Genomic DNA, 14,626 nt, shown 5'->3' on the forward strand with positions numbered 1-14,626 from the left:
TACCAGAGATTTCGACTTGACACCTTACCCATGTTTGAATTCCCGCAAGGCAAGGAATTGTATTATAAACCACTACATAATCTGATCCCCAAATATTTCCTTAGAGAAAATGTGCACTCTCACTGGGGCTCTAGGATAGACGTTTCCCGAAAGAACTTCCAGGAAAGAGATATTTTCCAGTTCTAAACTGTGCAGTCGAAGAACATTGTAGAAATAAAAAGTTATTGTAAAAGCAAATAATTGCGAAAATCCAGATCTGGAATGCATTACAGCATGTTTTTCTCTATTTCATGCATATGTTTTTACTTTCTTATGTTAGATATTTTCATATATATATGTATATTAAATTTTTTACGTAGTTCATGACTTTCCAAATACAGAACGTTTTGAATACTAACATTTTTGTTAATGTACAGCTACACAATTTAATCCATGATGAACAATTGCAAAGTGTATACAATAAGGAATTAATTTTTAAGTGATGAAAGTTTAGTATTAAGTAATTCGTGTTCAAATCATTTCATATGTTTTTATAATAAAAAAAATAATTATTAAATAATAATCATATCAGTGAGTTTTTAAAGGAAACTCTAAGCATTTTTTTTACAGATTTTCTCATGTAATTTTCGCAACTAAGCGAGATATGAATGTTAAGATACCATCGGATTATTTACCTTTTTTCTAAAACAATATATATATATATATAGACTCAAAACTTCGGATTGCCAAGAAGGGACTAATCTATTATAAAATAAGAACATTTTCGCAATGAACTATCCAGGTTCTGTTTAAAATACAGCATGAAATAATTTCCAAATCAATCAAAAATATCAACACCTATTTGCCTCGAAGAAAAACAGTTTGTAAATAACAAAACCCTTGGTAAGGAGAAAAATTTCTAGAATTACAAATACTGTTTATTTATTTTACTTTAATAACCTTCAATTATTTTTGACACAGAAAACCAGATTTGGATAATGTGTCAATACAAATTCAAAGCAAAGAAAATAAATTATAAATCTTAAAATATTACTTAAAATGACTTTTTATATTTATTTCTTTTATTGATGATATTCGAAATGGTCAAATACATAATATTAAGAATACAATTACAAATTTCAATAATATTACGTAATATAAAATTTGCCGATATAACATTAAAACTATGATTTGCAATTTCTTTCAAAGATAAAAATTAAATTACTTAAAATGGAATTGTATTTTAAAGGTAAATATATATCCATCTATTTGTTATGTTTAACAGGTAACATGGTAAGAAATATATTAGGAATATTAAATCAATTTAAAAAAAAAACGTATTAGAACTTAAAAATAAATCTTCCAACAGCAATTTGGTTTGAGGGAATATTCCATCTCGATGGCTATCCATGATTAACCCCTATGGTCTGCGATATCATTTCTTTACAGAGGTGGTAGACCTTGGAACAGACAGCTAGTTAAACAATCTAATAGGATCAATATGATCCGTTTCCATACAACAATTCTTCGCTGATATTACAGTACACTCCCAAGTATCTGGTAAGCAACAATCCGGCTTAGTTTTCTTTTATCGTAATTAAAGGCAGGAATTAGGAAGGCAAGGTGTTGCATTGGCAACATTGCCAAGACAGTGGAAGCGGGCGTCTGCTACGATCCTTCTACTATATGCCATGTGCAAAATAGAAGTTGTGACAGGAAAAGAACAACGTTCTCCTCGTTGTTCATTGTTTCGTCAGTGTGTAATGGACGTTGCTCAATTGTTGCCGCTGCTGCTGATTATAACTGCACAGAACGTACATTATTTGTAAATTGTTCCTAGGATGTACTAACTTTTTTTAAGAGTACCACAATAAAGATTTCAAAATGGTAAAAAACTAAAAGTGTTGGAGTGACTACGGAGGCGAAATTACGCGCTATACAACAACTAGATTCTAGCAAAAACATCTAGCTTCGGAGTTAGGAGTTATATAAACCTATATAAGCCACCAGTACAGAGCCTTCTATTTCAACTCGACACGTTACAAGCAATTGCTTCTATGATTCTCCGGGTTGCGTTCACATTCTCCGTAACTTGAAATAAATGGAGCACTCAATAAGAAGAGAGAAAATACGAATTAAAACCATGAATTTTGGTATAAAAACTTTATCTCCTGATATTGGTAGGCAAACAAATGAGTTCAGAGTACTCCGTTCTATCCGGCTTTGTTATAATCCGGCCATTCCATCCACTACATTAGGCCGGATACTCGGGAGTGTACTGTATATAAATCAAAGAACATATAAATAAAATGATATACAAGAAAAAGTATCGACACTCATCAGACGGAAAAGGATAAAAAAAGTTGTAAAGTAGGTTGAAGAATATAATCACTCACTTTTTTAAAAAAAATAATTAAAAAAAATTCTAAAGTGATTTTATAACAAGAAAAACTTTATTTAAATTTCCTGAAATAGAGACGTAATCATTTGATATTTCAATGATTATATTGTTTGACCTATTCTTCCTTCTTCCCTCTACAAAGACTCGATTCTTTTTAATGTCTTTCTGCAATCTATTTACTCTGATTTATTTGTCGCAAGTTTGTATCCTTTCTTTTTACAAAGTGTTTTGTTCATAAGTATTTTTCTGAGTTCTAGAAAATCTAACAAATAAATCTGTTAGAAGAAAAAATGAAAGTTTTGATTTGTTACTATAAACACTTTGATATATAAGTGCTTTTAAGTTTAAATCTTGAAATTATAATATAAAATGCCGCCAGAAGCTAATACATAAAATACATGCAATTCTAAAATGTGTGATTTAACAATGAAATAGAAAAGTTTGGATTTGTTAAATATATTATTTTGCTACGTTAGTTAAATGTATTTATATGAAGAATATAAATTAAATCATCACATCATAGATGAGAGACAATATATTGAATTGAATATGAAAAATGTACAATCTAATAGAAGTTATTTATGTGACTGTGATGGGTTTTAATGCATCAGTCCATTTGGATTAGCTTAATTGTTTTATTTCTTAATTAACAAAGAATTGATGATTTTTACAAGTGAGAATTCAGTGATGAAGAAGGAATTTATATTACATGAAGATGGACAGTTGATGTTGTTCAAGGGACCTTTCCCACCTACGCGTGGTACATTGGGCATTTGCAGATGAATTCCTCTACGCAAGAATTCCAGTTTCGGTTTTTTTCCGAGGATCATGTTTTTTCGATATCCGGTCGTACCCTTCTTGGATGATGTCTGTCTCTCCACCCTGCTGAATTCTGAACCGGAAGAAGGCAGAACGCCCTCTCGTGGAGTTAATTTACCACATCGCTCGGCCATCGACATGTGAGGTCCTCCGAACTCTGAAACACACAAATGAAGGGGGAGGTAGAGGATATTGAAAAGAAAGGATTAAAAAAAAAGGGTGATAATGAAAAAAATAGAAAGAAAGGCGTTGATCTCAAATTGCAACTGCAGCAGTCCAGAGCTTCATGTGATCAGCTGAAGTGCAAGTTACCTCAGGCCCTACATGAGATTCTACTTTTGCTACGTCGTAATGATCATGTGGCTTTATCTTGACCTCTTGGTAAGGTCCTAGGAACTTAAGTCTTATCTTCAGACCTCCTCCTAACTGAGTTCTTTCAATTCGTTTCAAGTCGTTTATTTTATATAGTGGAGCAATTCTACTATGTTTATTATATTGGCATCGGTTCTCTTCTTGCACTTTGAAGATGTTTGCTTTGGCCTCCTAACGAATTGTTTCTTTCTCCTGAATCATAGAGTGCAAGAATTCTTCATTAAGGATTTCTTTGATTCTTAGGTCCGTTTTGTTTCGCATCTTCACGCTGTCATCAATAAAAGGGAGTGGATTTGGTGGGTCTGCTGATAGTGCTGTTAATGATTCGTTGAACGCCTGGTAGGAACTTAAGACAGTTTTGCAAGTACTTGTATAAGTGTTCCATGTATCCTTTCTATTTGGCCGTTTGCTCTTGGCACTTATGTTGTTATCTGCATATGTTGAATTCATTCGTCTTTGCAGTAGTCCTCAATGTCTTTAGAAATAAAGGCAGAATCTTTGTGGGAAATAATTCTAGAAAGATTTCCGAAGACAGCTTGTTGGATCTTGAGTTTTTGCAGTGCCTCTGCTGCTGATGTGGTTTTGACTGGATAGAGCCAAAAGCATTTATTACTGTAAATATGTGTTTATATCTCTTGGTTTGTAGATGGTAGGGAACCAATGAAATCAGTATGGTATGTGCGCAAAGAAGCATTGTCCTTAGGAATTGGATTCAAAAGACCTTCTCCTTTGCCTCGTTTTCGATTGCAAAGGATGCACTCAACACGATTCATTAGGAATTTTGCAATTTTCTTCTTTGCTTTCCAGATAAGAAAGCAACTTTTCAGCAAATCTTCATTTTTCTGCAGAGCAAAGCGTCCTTAGTTGTGAATCTCGCGAATGATATCTAGCTCCATCGCTTCGGGTACAACGATGAGTTTATTTTTGAAGAGTCAAAGTTTTAAAAATATTAAAAAATTAAACTCTTTTACTGTATTAAGTTTTAAAACTGAAGTTAAATGAATGAAAAATGCTATAGTAAAGATTCACTTTTGCAAATATGAAATAAAAATATGAAGAAAGAACTTGATTATTTACTTTTGTTCTTACTTGACAAGGTCTTTCTGAAAATTGAAAAAGTTTGCGCACTTTTGATCCCTTCTTTAATAATGAATAGCCAGGTATAATATTTTGAAAAGAAAATATCTTGTATGAATTTAAGCAATCAAATGGTATGCATGCAGTCTCCTGTATGTGTATATAGCCTCATTATACATAAAGTTAAAGGAAACGTTAACTAATATGTGTAGAAAATAAACGAAATAACCATTATCATTCTGTTTCTTATCGAAAATTATAAAGCTGATAGGAATATCGACAGGTGGTTATCAAAATAATGGAAACACCTTAGATTTATAAAAAATTCTTTATTTGTATGGTGTTTGCATGTAATACAGCTTGGATTCGCTTAAGAATCGATTCATACAAGTGTAGAATAGTGTTTAGAGGAATATTGTACCATTCTTCCTGGAGATATTGTGAAAGTTCTGGGAGAGATGCCGGTGGAGGATATCGCTTCCGTTTTGAACGCTCTAAAATAGACCAAAACATTTCAATTATATTGAGGTCGGGTTACTGTGTGGACCAATGTTTAATTTCATCTTCGTGTTCATCAAACCTGATTGGACAAGTCTCGCTGCATGTATAGATTCATTATCAGCCTAGAAAATTCCATCTCTTGCCGGAAACAAAGTTTGCATCATAGTATGTCCCTGGTCAGGTAAAATTTCTCTATATTTGTCGCCAGTGTTCCTTTCAGGGTCATGATTGGTCCAGCAGAAAACCACCACATGGCTTTCCATATCATGACAGTTGGAAGGAAAGAATCACGACCTTATGGTTTTGCAGGTGTCCTTTAAATGTGCACCCGTCCTGTTGTAAGGAAAGGTGTGAAACACTATTCTTAAGACCATATTACTTTCTTCCACTTATCATTCGGCCAGGTTTTGTGAGTATGACTCCACTGTAGACGACGTTTATCATTGACATCTGTGACAAGTGGCTTGGGAATTGCTACTGCCATAAATGTTCTGTTTATGAAGGTGCCTTCTAACTGCAATCATTGACACTGAAGAATCCAAATGGATATTGAGCTCTGCGGTCACTTTTGCTGTAGTGTTTCGCTTTTCAGACATTACAATTCACTTTAATACCCGTCAGTCTCTTTCACTGAGCTTCTTTTTCCATCCACCATTTTGCTTTGCAAAGCTTGTCTTGCCGCGCTATGTGTATGCTCTCATGAATTTAGGTACCGTACCTCTAGAAGCGCCTAAAAGTTGAGATGTTTCGGTCACACTTGCACCAGCGAGACAGATTCCTTCCTACAAGTTAGCCGCTTGGAAATTCTGAGTGGTCCGACATTTTATGCTTTTGATAAAATTCCCAGAATTGCAAAACTTTAATAAAGCTAACACATACTACCAAATTATATACATTACTATTTATAAAACTATATACATTACTGTTTATAAAAAAATGGTGGCTATTATTATATTTTAATGCTTACGAAGCGCATTCAAAAATGTCACTTTTATTCACAGATGTTTCCATTATTTTGATAACCACCTGTACATGCAGAAAGAGAAATGATCACATAAGAGCCTATTGATAAAGAATTTTAACTATAAAACATATCCAAAAAGATTAAACGTTTACTCTGCTCCTATTTAATGTTGATAATGTGCTAAAAAGAGTGTAGAATTTTGGCATCTAAACAGAATGTCTCTAAAATGTAAAGAGTTGTGCTAATTATGCAAATGAGTATGCATTAACGCTGGGGAATTTTGCTTGATTAAATTACTGCTCCCCCTGAACTTATGAAATGAAGTTTTCCTTAGATTTTAGCAAGGCGATGAAAGCAAGTTTCCTATTAATTAGGAAGCGAGACAAGCGTGTAAATGGGAGTAAATGATTTGAAGGAAGGTAAGTGTTCCTGAATTGAAATTGAAATGACTGTAACTTTAAGAAAGGGACTTCGTATATTTTTATTCAAATAGTGGTTATTGAAAGCAGTTTCATTTCCACGATTTGTTTCTTTAATAATTTCTAACAAAAATGATTGCTTGTTTTATAAGTAATTTTTGAAGTAGCTTTGTTTATAAACAAAGAAATTCTTTGTTTCTTGAATATACTGTCAGAAATGGCAGCTATTGTTTCAACCTGCTTAAACTACATTTTTTTATCATCAGTGTATTCGAAATATTCATGAACTGAATTCAAAAATTTATTAAAGACGACATATAGTCCATATGATTAGAGATTATCAAAAGCTGATTTTGTGAATTTTTGCTTAATTGTGAGTGATATAAATAGGACTCCGTTCTTTTTCTACAAAAATCTTGTTTACTTATTTCTTGAACACCACTAAATCTCGTAATAGTTGTATTTGGAAAGTTGGAGTCAAATGTCTCAACCTTCATCAGTCGTTAATGATTGCAACTTAACCCCCATTTAAAATACAAAAGTAATTATTTTTGCTTTATCGAGTTGTTAAGTTTTAAGTCAGCCAAAAATGTAAATACAGAATGTTGTATTTCAATAATTTATAACGGAAAAAAACTCTTCCATTTATTGTTGGATATTGATACAAATATTAATTTAATGTAATATTAGTGTACCTTAGTTTTGCTTATAAATGATGGAAAAACAGGCCAATTTGGTATCAACTTTAAATTATTTTTTAATGAAAATGTTTGGTTTGTACATGGGGAAAACAGACGAAACACGTTTGAATAGAGTCTTTTACATCGGGGTAGATAAAAATATGTGAAGTTTTTCCTTTAGTGCTTTTACTAAGAGATATTCCTATGGATTTCTTTATCGCAGGTCGATTCTGAAAAGTGAATCATAGGTATCTTTGGAACGTAAGCTGTGGGCGTTAGGAATTTTTATCCCTTCGCTTGTAGCATGATAATTCCTGTCTCAGCAATTTTATAGAGCGCTTGTTAGAAATAATTAAATAAAATGTTTGATTTGGATGAGAAAATAATGGAACATTTTGGAATAAAGTAATATATACTAATTTAAGATTAAAAAAATAGAAATTAATTTTGATTTAAATTAGAATATAATTTGTATAAGACATAAAATTAAAAGTTTTATACGACAAAACTAGTGATAAATAATAAATACACACAATGAGCAAACCTAAAAGTTGAAAAGAAAAAATGAAATATAATTACAAAACAAAGCATAATGAAAAGCGTAGAGAAAATAGAGAAAATGTCGGAAAAATAGAATATGATGTTTGCAGTACTATGCAACACTACGTTAGTCGTGTAATGCACAAAGCGTTCAGTGTTACCTGTATCATCCTAGTTAATTACTAGTATATACGTGTGCGTGCGTGCCTTCCATATTTTATTTCTACTTTTAAAATTGATAAGTTGCAAATTTATTAATGAACAGAAATTGACAATTATATAAAAGATTGGAGCCAATTTTTAGAATGATATTTAAACAATTATTTTCAAAATAAATTTCCTCAATTGTTTCTGATGCTCGTTAAAAGTTTTTTTTCTTTTTTAAAGTTCTGGGCTCATATTTATCATTTCCGGTCAATAAATTCTAATACATTCAGTATTTAAAATGCATTCAGTCTAGATTAGGTTGTCTTTACTCTCTTAATTAATAAACTCTCAAGCTATTTTTTTAATATATTTATTAAGATAATACAACATTTGATCAAATAATAAATATTTCTTTGAAAGATAAAGGATAGTATAATTCATGTCTCGTCTCCAAATTTTGTTTTAAACTTGTTTTTCAAAAGAACATGCACAAATGAAATTTTAAAGAGATTTTTTTGTAGTTATTCAAGATGCTTCATCGAAAGTTTAAACGAACCTCTAAATTATCATGATAAAGTTGGGTCATTCGAAATGTTTCCCATTACATTAGACAATATATATATATACAAATTCTGCCATATCATGTGACTTCTGGCCAAGCATCATCACTTAACTCAAGTACTCGGCATTTTGAAAAGAAGTTCTTGATTCAAAACCATTGTTTCAGAATACTTATAAGAGCATACAAGCTAAATTTAATATAAATAATTTTGAGAAACTTGGAATTCTTTTTAATTTATATGTTAAATAAGCATAACTAAAAAATATCAGATTAGCTTTCATTGAAATTTCTCTTAAAGCCTTAAATCATCTTACCATATTTAAACTCAATTATTAAATTAACATCACGATTAGCTTCTTAGATGACTGTTTAAGATAGAACTCTGTGAAATGGAGCTGACGAATGTATCTGCTGCTGTGCATGTAATGTCCTGTGCAATACTTTCCAAATGCCTTCGCCGCACCAGCGTTAAAACGTTTAATTTCCGAATGATGGATGCGATTACTTAAATATATAATTTCCATGAAATTGAGTCCCGAAACCATGATACATCTTTCTAAAAATCAAGATATTGATATCGATACATAATTCTTCGAGACATAATAATAGCCTCAAATGAAAAGATGTAAGCACAAAATTAAACCTCTAACTGGTTATTCCGACCAGCCAGAAGGCACACGGAAAGACTTGAATGACCGGACCTCCGCAACAGCAACACTTCTTCTTCTTTTTAAGTACAGTTGACCACCCCACCACCACTGAACTTAGAAGTATCGACAGGATTTGTTGTGGCTGACTGCCATCTTTAGTTATGTCCGTTTATAACATTGACCAATTCCCAAACTGACACCCTTTTCGAAGCATTTGGCCCATAGCAACAAAGTGATCAATCACTGACCTTGGTCCTCACCCTCCCGTTCACCTATCTTCCCTTTAAATAAGGAACAGACAATGACTTAAAGAAAATATGCTCAAAATTCTCAATATTTCACCAACGCAGCAACAGCAACACTGATGGGAACTGTGGTTGAATCCTAAGGGTCATCACCGTCCACGGCACAACCCTTCCCTAAGGAAATACGTCCCGTCATCGATGGAAGGAGCAAGACCACCATCTTTTTGAGTACCCAGAAAGATGACGAGAACCAACCATCATACCGGGAGCTTCTCATCCTGAATTACAAGGTACCCCCTCCTCATGGGACGCATAAAAAATAAAATAAAATGTTTCTGAACGAATTAAACCCGACACTTCAGAATATGAGAGCATTTATTCTAATTTCTATAAAATAATTTTTATAAGCAATAAAAATCATTTCATTTATTTATTTCAATAATAAATAAATGATTTTCATTATAATAAATATCTATAAAAATACGTATGACCTAAGATGCTATTAAAAGTAAAGAAAAATATACAAATCGTTTTCTTTGTCTTTCCTTCCCTTAAATGCTTGGCCAATGGCTGCGATACAGCAGTTCCATTATCTAAATGAGATGAATTTTCCGTTTTAAAGAACGGAATGTTTTCGAAAGGTAAGGAACTAAATAGCAGCTAATGAGCATTCTTCTTACGCCATCATTCGGTATTAATGTGTGTCGTCTAAGTGGCTTAATTCTTTATCGCAGTGGTACAAAATTCATGATGTTTTATCATGAGAAGTCACCTGTAACCACTTAGTTGGAAAGAACATTTACAGCGAAAGAGAAAAGCCCGGAAAAATAATGTCCTTCATTAATATTCAAGGTTCTATGAACAGATTCTGTGTTACAGCGTTCTTTTTAGAAAGTGCAGCTGAAAAGGCTGATGTCACTAACATGGATTAATCATTATAATAATTGTGTTTTGAATAATAAGGCGCTTAATTTTATGGTTTTGGGTAAATTGTTCTCTGAAAGAAACCATTTCGCTCTTAATTTATTTTACGTAACGAGTAAAAATAAATAAGATTAGCATTCGTCTTTTCGAGATTTCTTGATTTCATTTGCATTTGAAATGGTTAAAATAGAGATGAAATGATAGATTGAGTTTCTTGAAACTTTTTATTTTATGATTGGAAATTAGATTCCTTATTTAAATATCTGAATTTGCTAAAATAAAATGAGAACGTAAGTATTGACTTAATTACGAGTGAATTTAAAGAAACCGAAAATAATATTATTTCTTAATAATGCCAAATGAGGCAACGAGAAAAATTGAAATAAATTTAGTGAAAAGAATGCAATTTTTATAATCATTATTTGCGCGACAATTTTTTTTTTTTGGAAAATTAAATATTTTGACATTTGTTTGATCATATGCATGATTCATTATATGACAAGGTAAGAATATTATTAATATTAATTCATGAAAAAATGTAATAATTTATGTAAAATTTCTCTTACCTATTAAATGTTGTCATTATTCTTGATAGAAATTTTTTCCTACTTTATAAGCAATTGAGTGTTTCGTAGTTTTTCAAATCTAATATTTTCAGTAAAATCATTATAATTCTGGAATGTATAAATTATCTAAGCAATCAGTATGAGCATATCAGTTAATTATTTATATAAATTGCCCAATTTAATAAACAGTTCAAAAGGAGCAGCAAGATTATGCATGTAGTTGTAATAGTTTTTTCAGGGCTATGAGTAGTAAGCTATGGATTTTAAATCGATGAAAAAGGTGGAATCAGATTTCTCATTTTTCCTGTTTAATTCAAAATACGTTAATTCATATTGTGATCTATATTTTTCTTTTAAAAAAATCATTAAAACGTATTCATAAGACTTCAGAGATGTAATGATGAGCAAACATTTCGATTCGCTGGTTAAAATTAGTTTTTTAAGCTAATTTTTTTAAACCAGGAGATTCTAAGATCGTAATAATTAGAGCATTGAAGGATTCATTGCATTGGATTCAAGGATTGAGCATTCAATAAAGCATAATAGTTTTAAAGATAAGAGACCAATAATCATCAAAAATCGAAAATGCAATAAAAAGATAAAAATCTAACATAAAATGTACCAGAAAGCAAAACCAACAACGCAAGTCGAGATGATTCGTCATGAAGGGTCACTGCACAGGCAACTGATTGGTTTATTTGATGAAAAAAAGTCAACCCTATTCTCTCTTTGAATTTAGAGGTGCTGGGGCTGTAATCAGAGCAAATTCTTCTTTTTTTCACACCTATCCAAATCTTGTCCTCCTTAAGTTGGGATCTCTTTCTTTTTCTCTCATTGGATGTAATGAGTTTCGATTTCGGTTCTTACTATCTTTACAGAAACAAATGTTTTATTGAATATTCACTTCATTTTATTAGAGATTAATTTTAAAAATATAGATGAGTGGATAATTTTCTAAAGCGTTATTTGGATGAAAAATTTTGTGAGATATCAATTATTAATCATTATATATTAAAAATAATGAAAGTTGCAAATCATTTATTACACATTTTATTTCATATACTGCAAGGATTTTTTATCCCAAACTTTTAATATGTTATTTAACATGTTTCAAATGCAATAAATTGCATATATGGATTTGATTGACTAGTGTTTTTTTTTAAAACTGCAACCGCTTGATATTTATTTTCTGCATCACTGCTTATTACTGAATTAATGACTGACCGCTGGTATAAAGTAGAAACTTTTTCGCTGAAAACAGCTAGTGAGTACTAAAATTATTTTTCGATGAAGGCTTCATAATATATTTTTTAGAGAAAATCACTAAAGGATGTACGATGTTTAAATAAGTAAAGAAGAACGGATGCTAAGATTTAAATCTTGCCGAAATTTGCTAATTATTTCTAAATGTAGCATCAATATGACCTCTATCAGAATTAGAATATATTTTTTAGAAAACATTAATAAAAGATATACACTCATGTCCGAAATTAAGGTCACAAAAATGTTTTTCAAAGTAATTGTAAATGGCTACCAGTAAAATTTAAACAAATTATATTTTATATATTGTGAAGGACCGCTAATACGATATTAACCTTTGTCGTGGGAAAAAATGTTGTTTAGCATTAGTTTTGGGGGAATTACTGAAATTAGACCGTTTAGGCATCTGGGATTTTTGCCTGCAATTTTGTGAATATTGCATTAAAACAAAAAATTTAACCTGTTTCCAGTGAGAATGAGTTCTCATAATCGTTTAGACGATGGCTTGAGATGGACAACCGTTGGCAGGCTTGAAGCTGGCCAGTCTCAAGCGGAGGTGGCTTGATGGTTACAAGTGGCATCGAAAGTGGTATCCAGATTGTGGAATAAATTCCAAACAAGTGGTACTGTAACCAGGAAGGCCGGCCAAGGCCGTCCCAGAGCAACGACGCCTGCACAGGATCAGTATTTAGCATTAAGCGCACGACGGCATAGGCTGACTATGGCTCCTCAATTTGCTCGTAACCTTGCTGCTGCGTCTAGAATAAGAATTTCCAGACAAAAAGTATACAGACGTCTAGCAGAGAGGGCTCTTTATGCCCGGCGACCAGTTGAGGGCGTCCCTTTGACTGCATTCAACAGAAAAGCCCGGCTGTTGTGATGCCTAACATATCAGTCTTGGGCACAGCAAGAATGAGGGCGTGTTCCTTTCAGTGATGAGTCGAGATTTACCACACAGAGTGACACTCGTCGAATCTTCATCTGGAGAGAGTAAGGAGCTCGCTATCAACCCTCCTACGTAAAAGAAATCGATAGATTTGGTGGCAGAGGAATCCTTATCTGGGATGGCATAATGTTGGGCAGTCGTACACCACTGCACGTCTTCGATGCGGATACTGTCAATGCACATCGCAATAGGGATGAGATCCTTGAAGCCTATGTGAGGTTGTTCTGGGGTGCTTTTGGCCCACACTTCATGTTTATGGATGAAAACGGGCTTCCACACAGATCCCAGATCGTTGATGATTTTCTTGAGGAAGAGGATATTTGACGTATGGACTGGCCCTCGAGGACTCCGGATCACAATCCTATTGAACATGTTTGGGATGGTCTCAGAAGAGCCATTGCACAGCGTAACCCCCTTCTTAATACCCTCCAAGAGTTAAAAGCTGCGCTTTTGGAAGAATGGGCTTTGTTTCCCCAGGCATTTATTGACACCCTCATAAACAATATGAAAGCTCGTTGTGAGGCCTGTATAGCAGTGCACGGTGATCACATTCCATATTAGACAGGTTTTTCCCGAGATAAATGCTTTATCTCTGATTCATAATGTAACACTTTTTGATATATCTTGTTTCTTAATTCCCAATTAAAATCTTTTCCATGTTGTTATGTGTCATTGTTCTTTCTTCCATTGTAGTGTACCTCTGTGCCAAATTTGGTGGCAACACAGTGAATAATTTTTCATTTTTCGCAGATTTTATGTTTGTGAACTTAATTTTGGACATGAGTGTACATTATTTTTAAATAAGTCACAAATAATTGAATCTATAATTTAAAATTGCTTAGAAATTTTGCTGATGTTTTCTAAATGTAACATCAATGTAGCATTTAAATGCATATTTTTCAATCAGGAAAGCAACCACGTAATATTACTTAAGTCACAAAGAAGAATGAAGATTCAAAATTGCTTAGGAATTTTACAGATTATTTCTAAATGTACTCTCAGAAAATGATAAAATATAAAAAATACAGAATTTCGGTTTTAGTTAATCTGAAAAAGTTGCGAGTAATTTTATAGTGTTTCACATCCGTAGTAATCAAACGATTGGTTTTGAAACAGGATTGCGGCTGTAAGATATGCAGTCATGTTCAACTTGATATGATTACTTATAATTTAAATTCCGCCCACAGAATCCTTGTTGTCTCTTAATTAGATATATTTCTTTTAAAGTTTCTGTGCCGAAGTAGAAATAGCAGTATACTCATTATAAAGAAATGTTATTCTAAAATTTCATTTAAAAAGAAGATGTCATTCGTTTTCGGAATGGTTTTTTTTGTTCTTAAGATTCAAATCCCCAGATAAGTACACACTTTCCTTTAATGAATATGCAAATGGAATTTTAATTTACTCTTTTAAATAAATTTTTTTAAGATAGAGCGATTCTTTTAATATTAAGGGAATTTCTAATTAAACAACGTTGTTTAAATTAAACTACTTTCTTACACCAACTTTTAACTGTATATGCTGGAATCACCTGGAGTCCCAGAGGAATGAAAAATATATATTTGCGAAGCTCA

This window comes from Argiope bruennichi, chromosome 5 (assembly GCF_947563725.1).
Source record: "Argiope bruennichi chromosome 5, qqArgBrue1.1, whole genome shotgun sequence".
Lineage (NCBI taxonomy): Eukaryota > Metazoa > Arthropoda > Arachnida > Araneae > Araneidae > Argiope > Argiope bruennichi.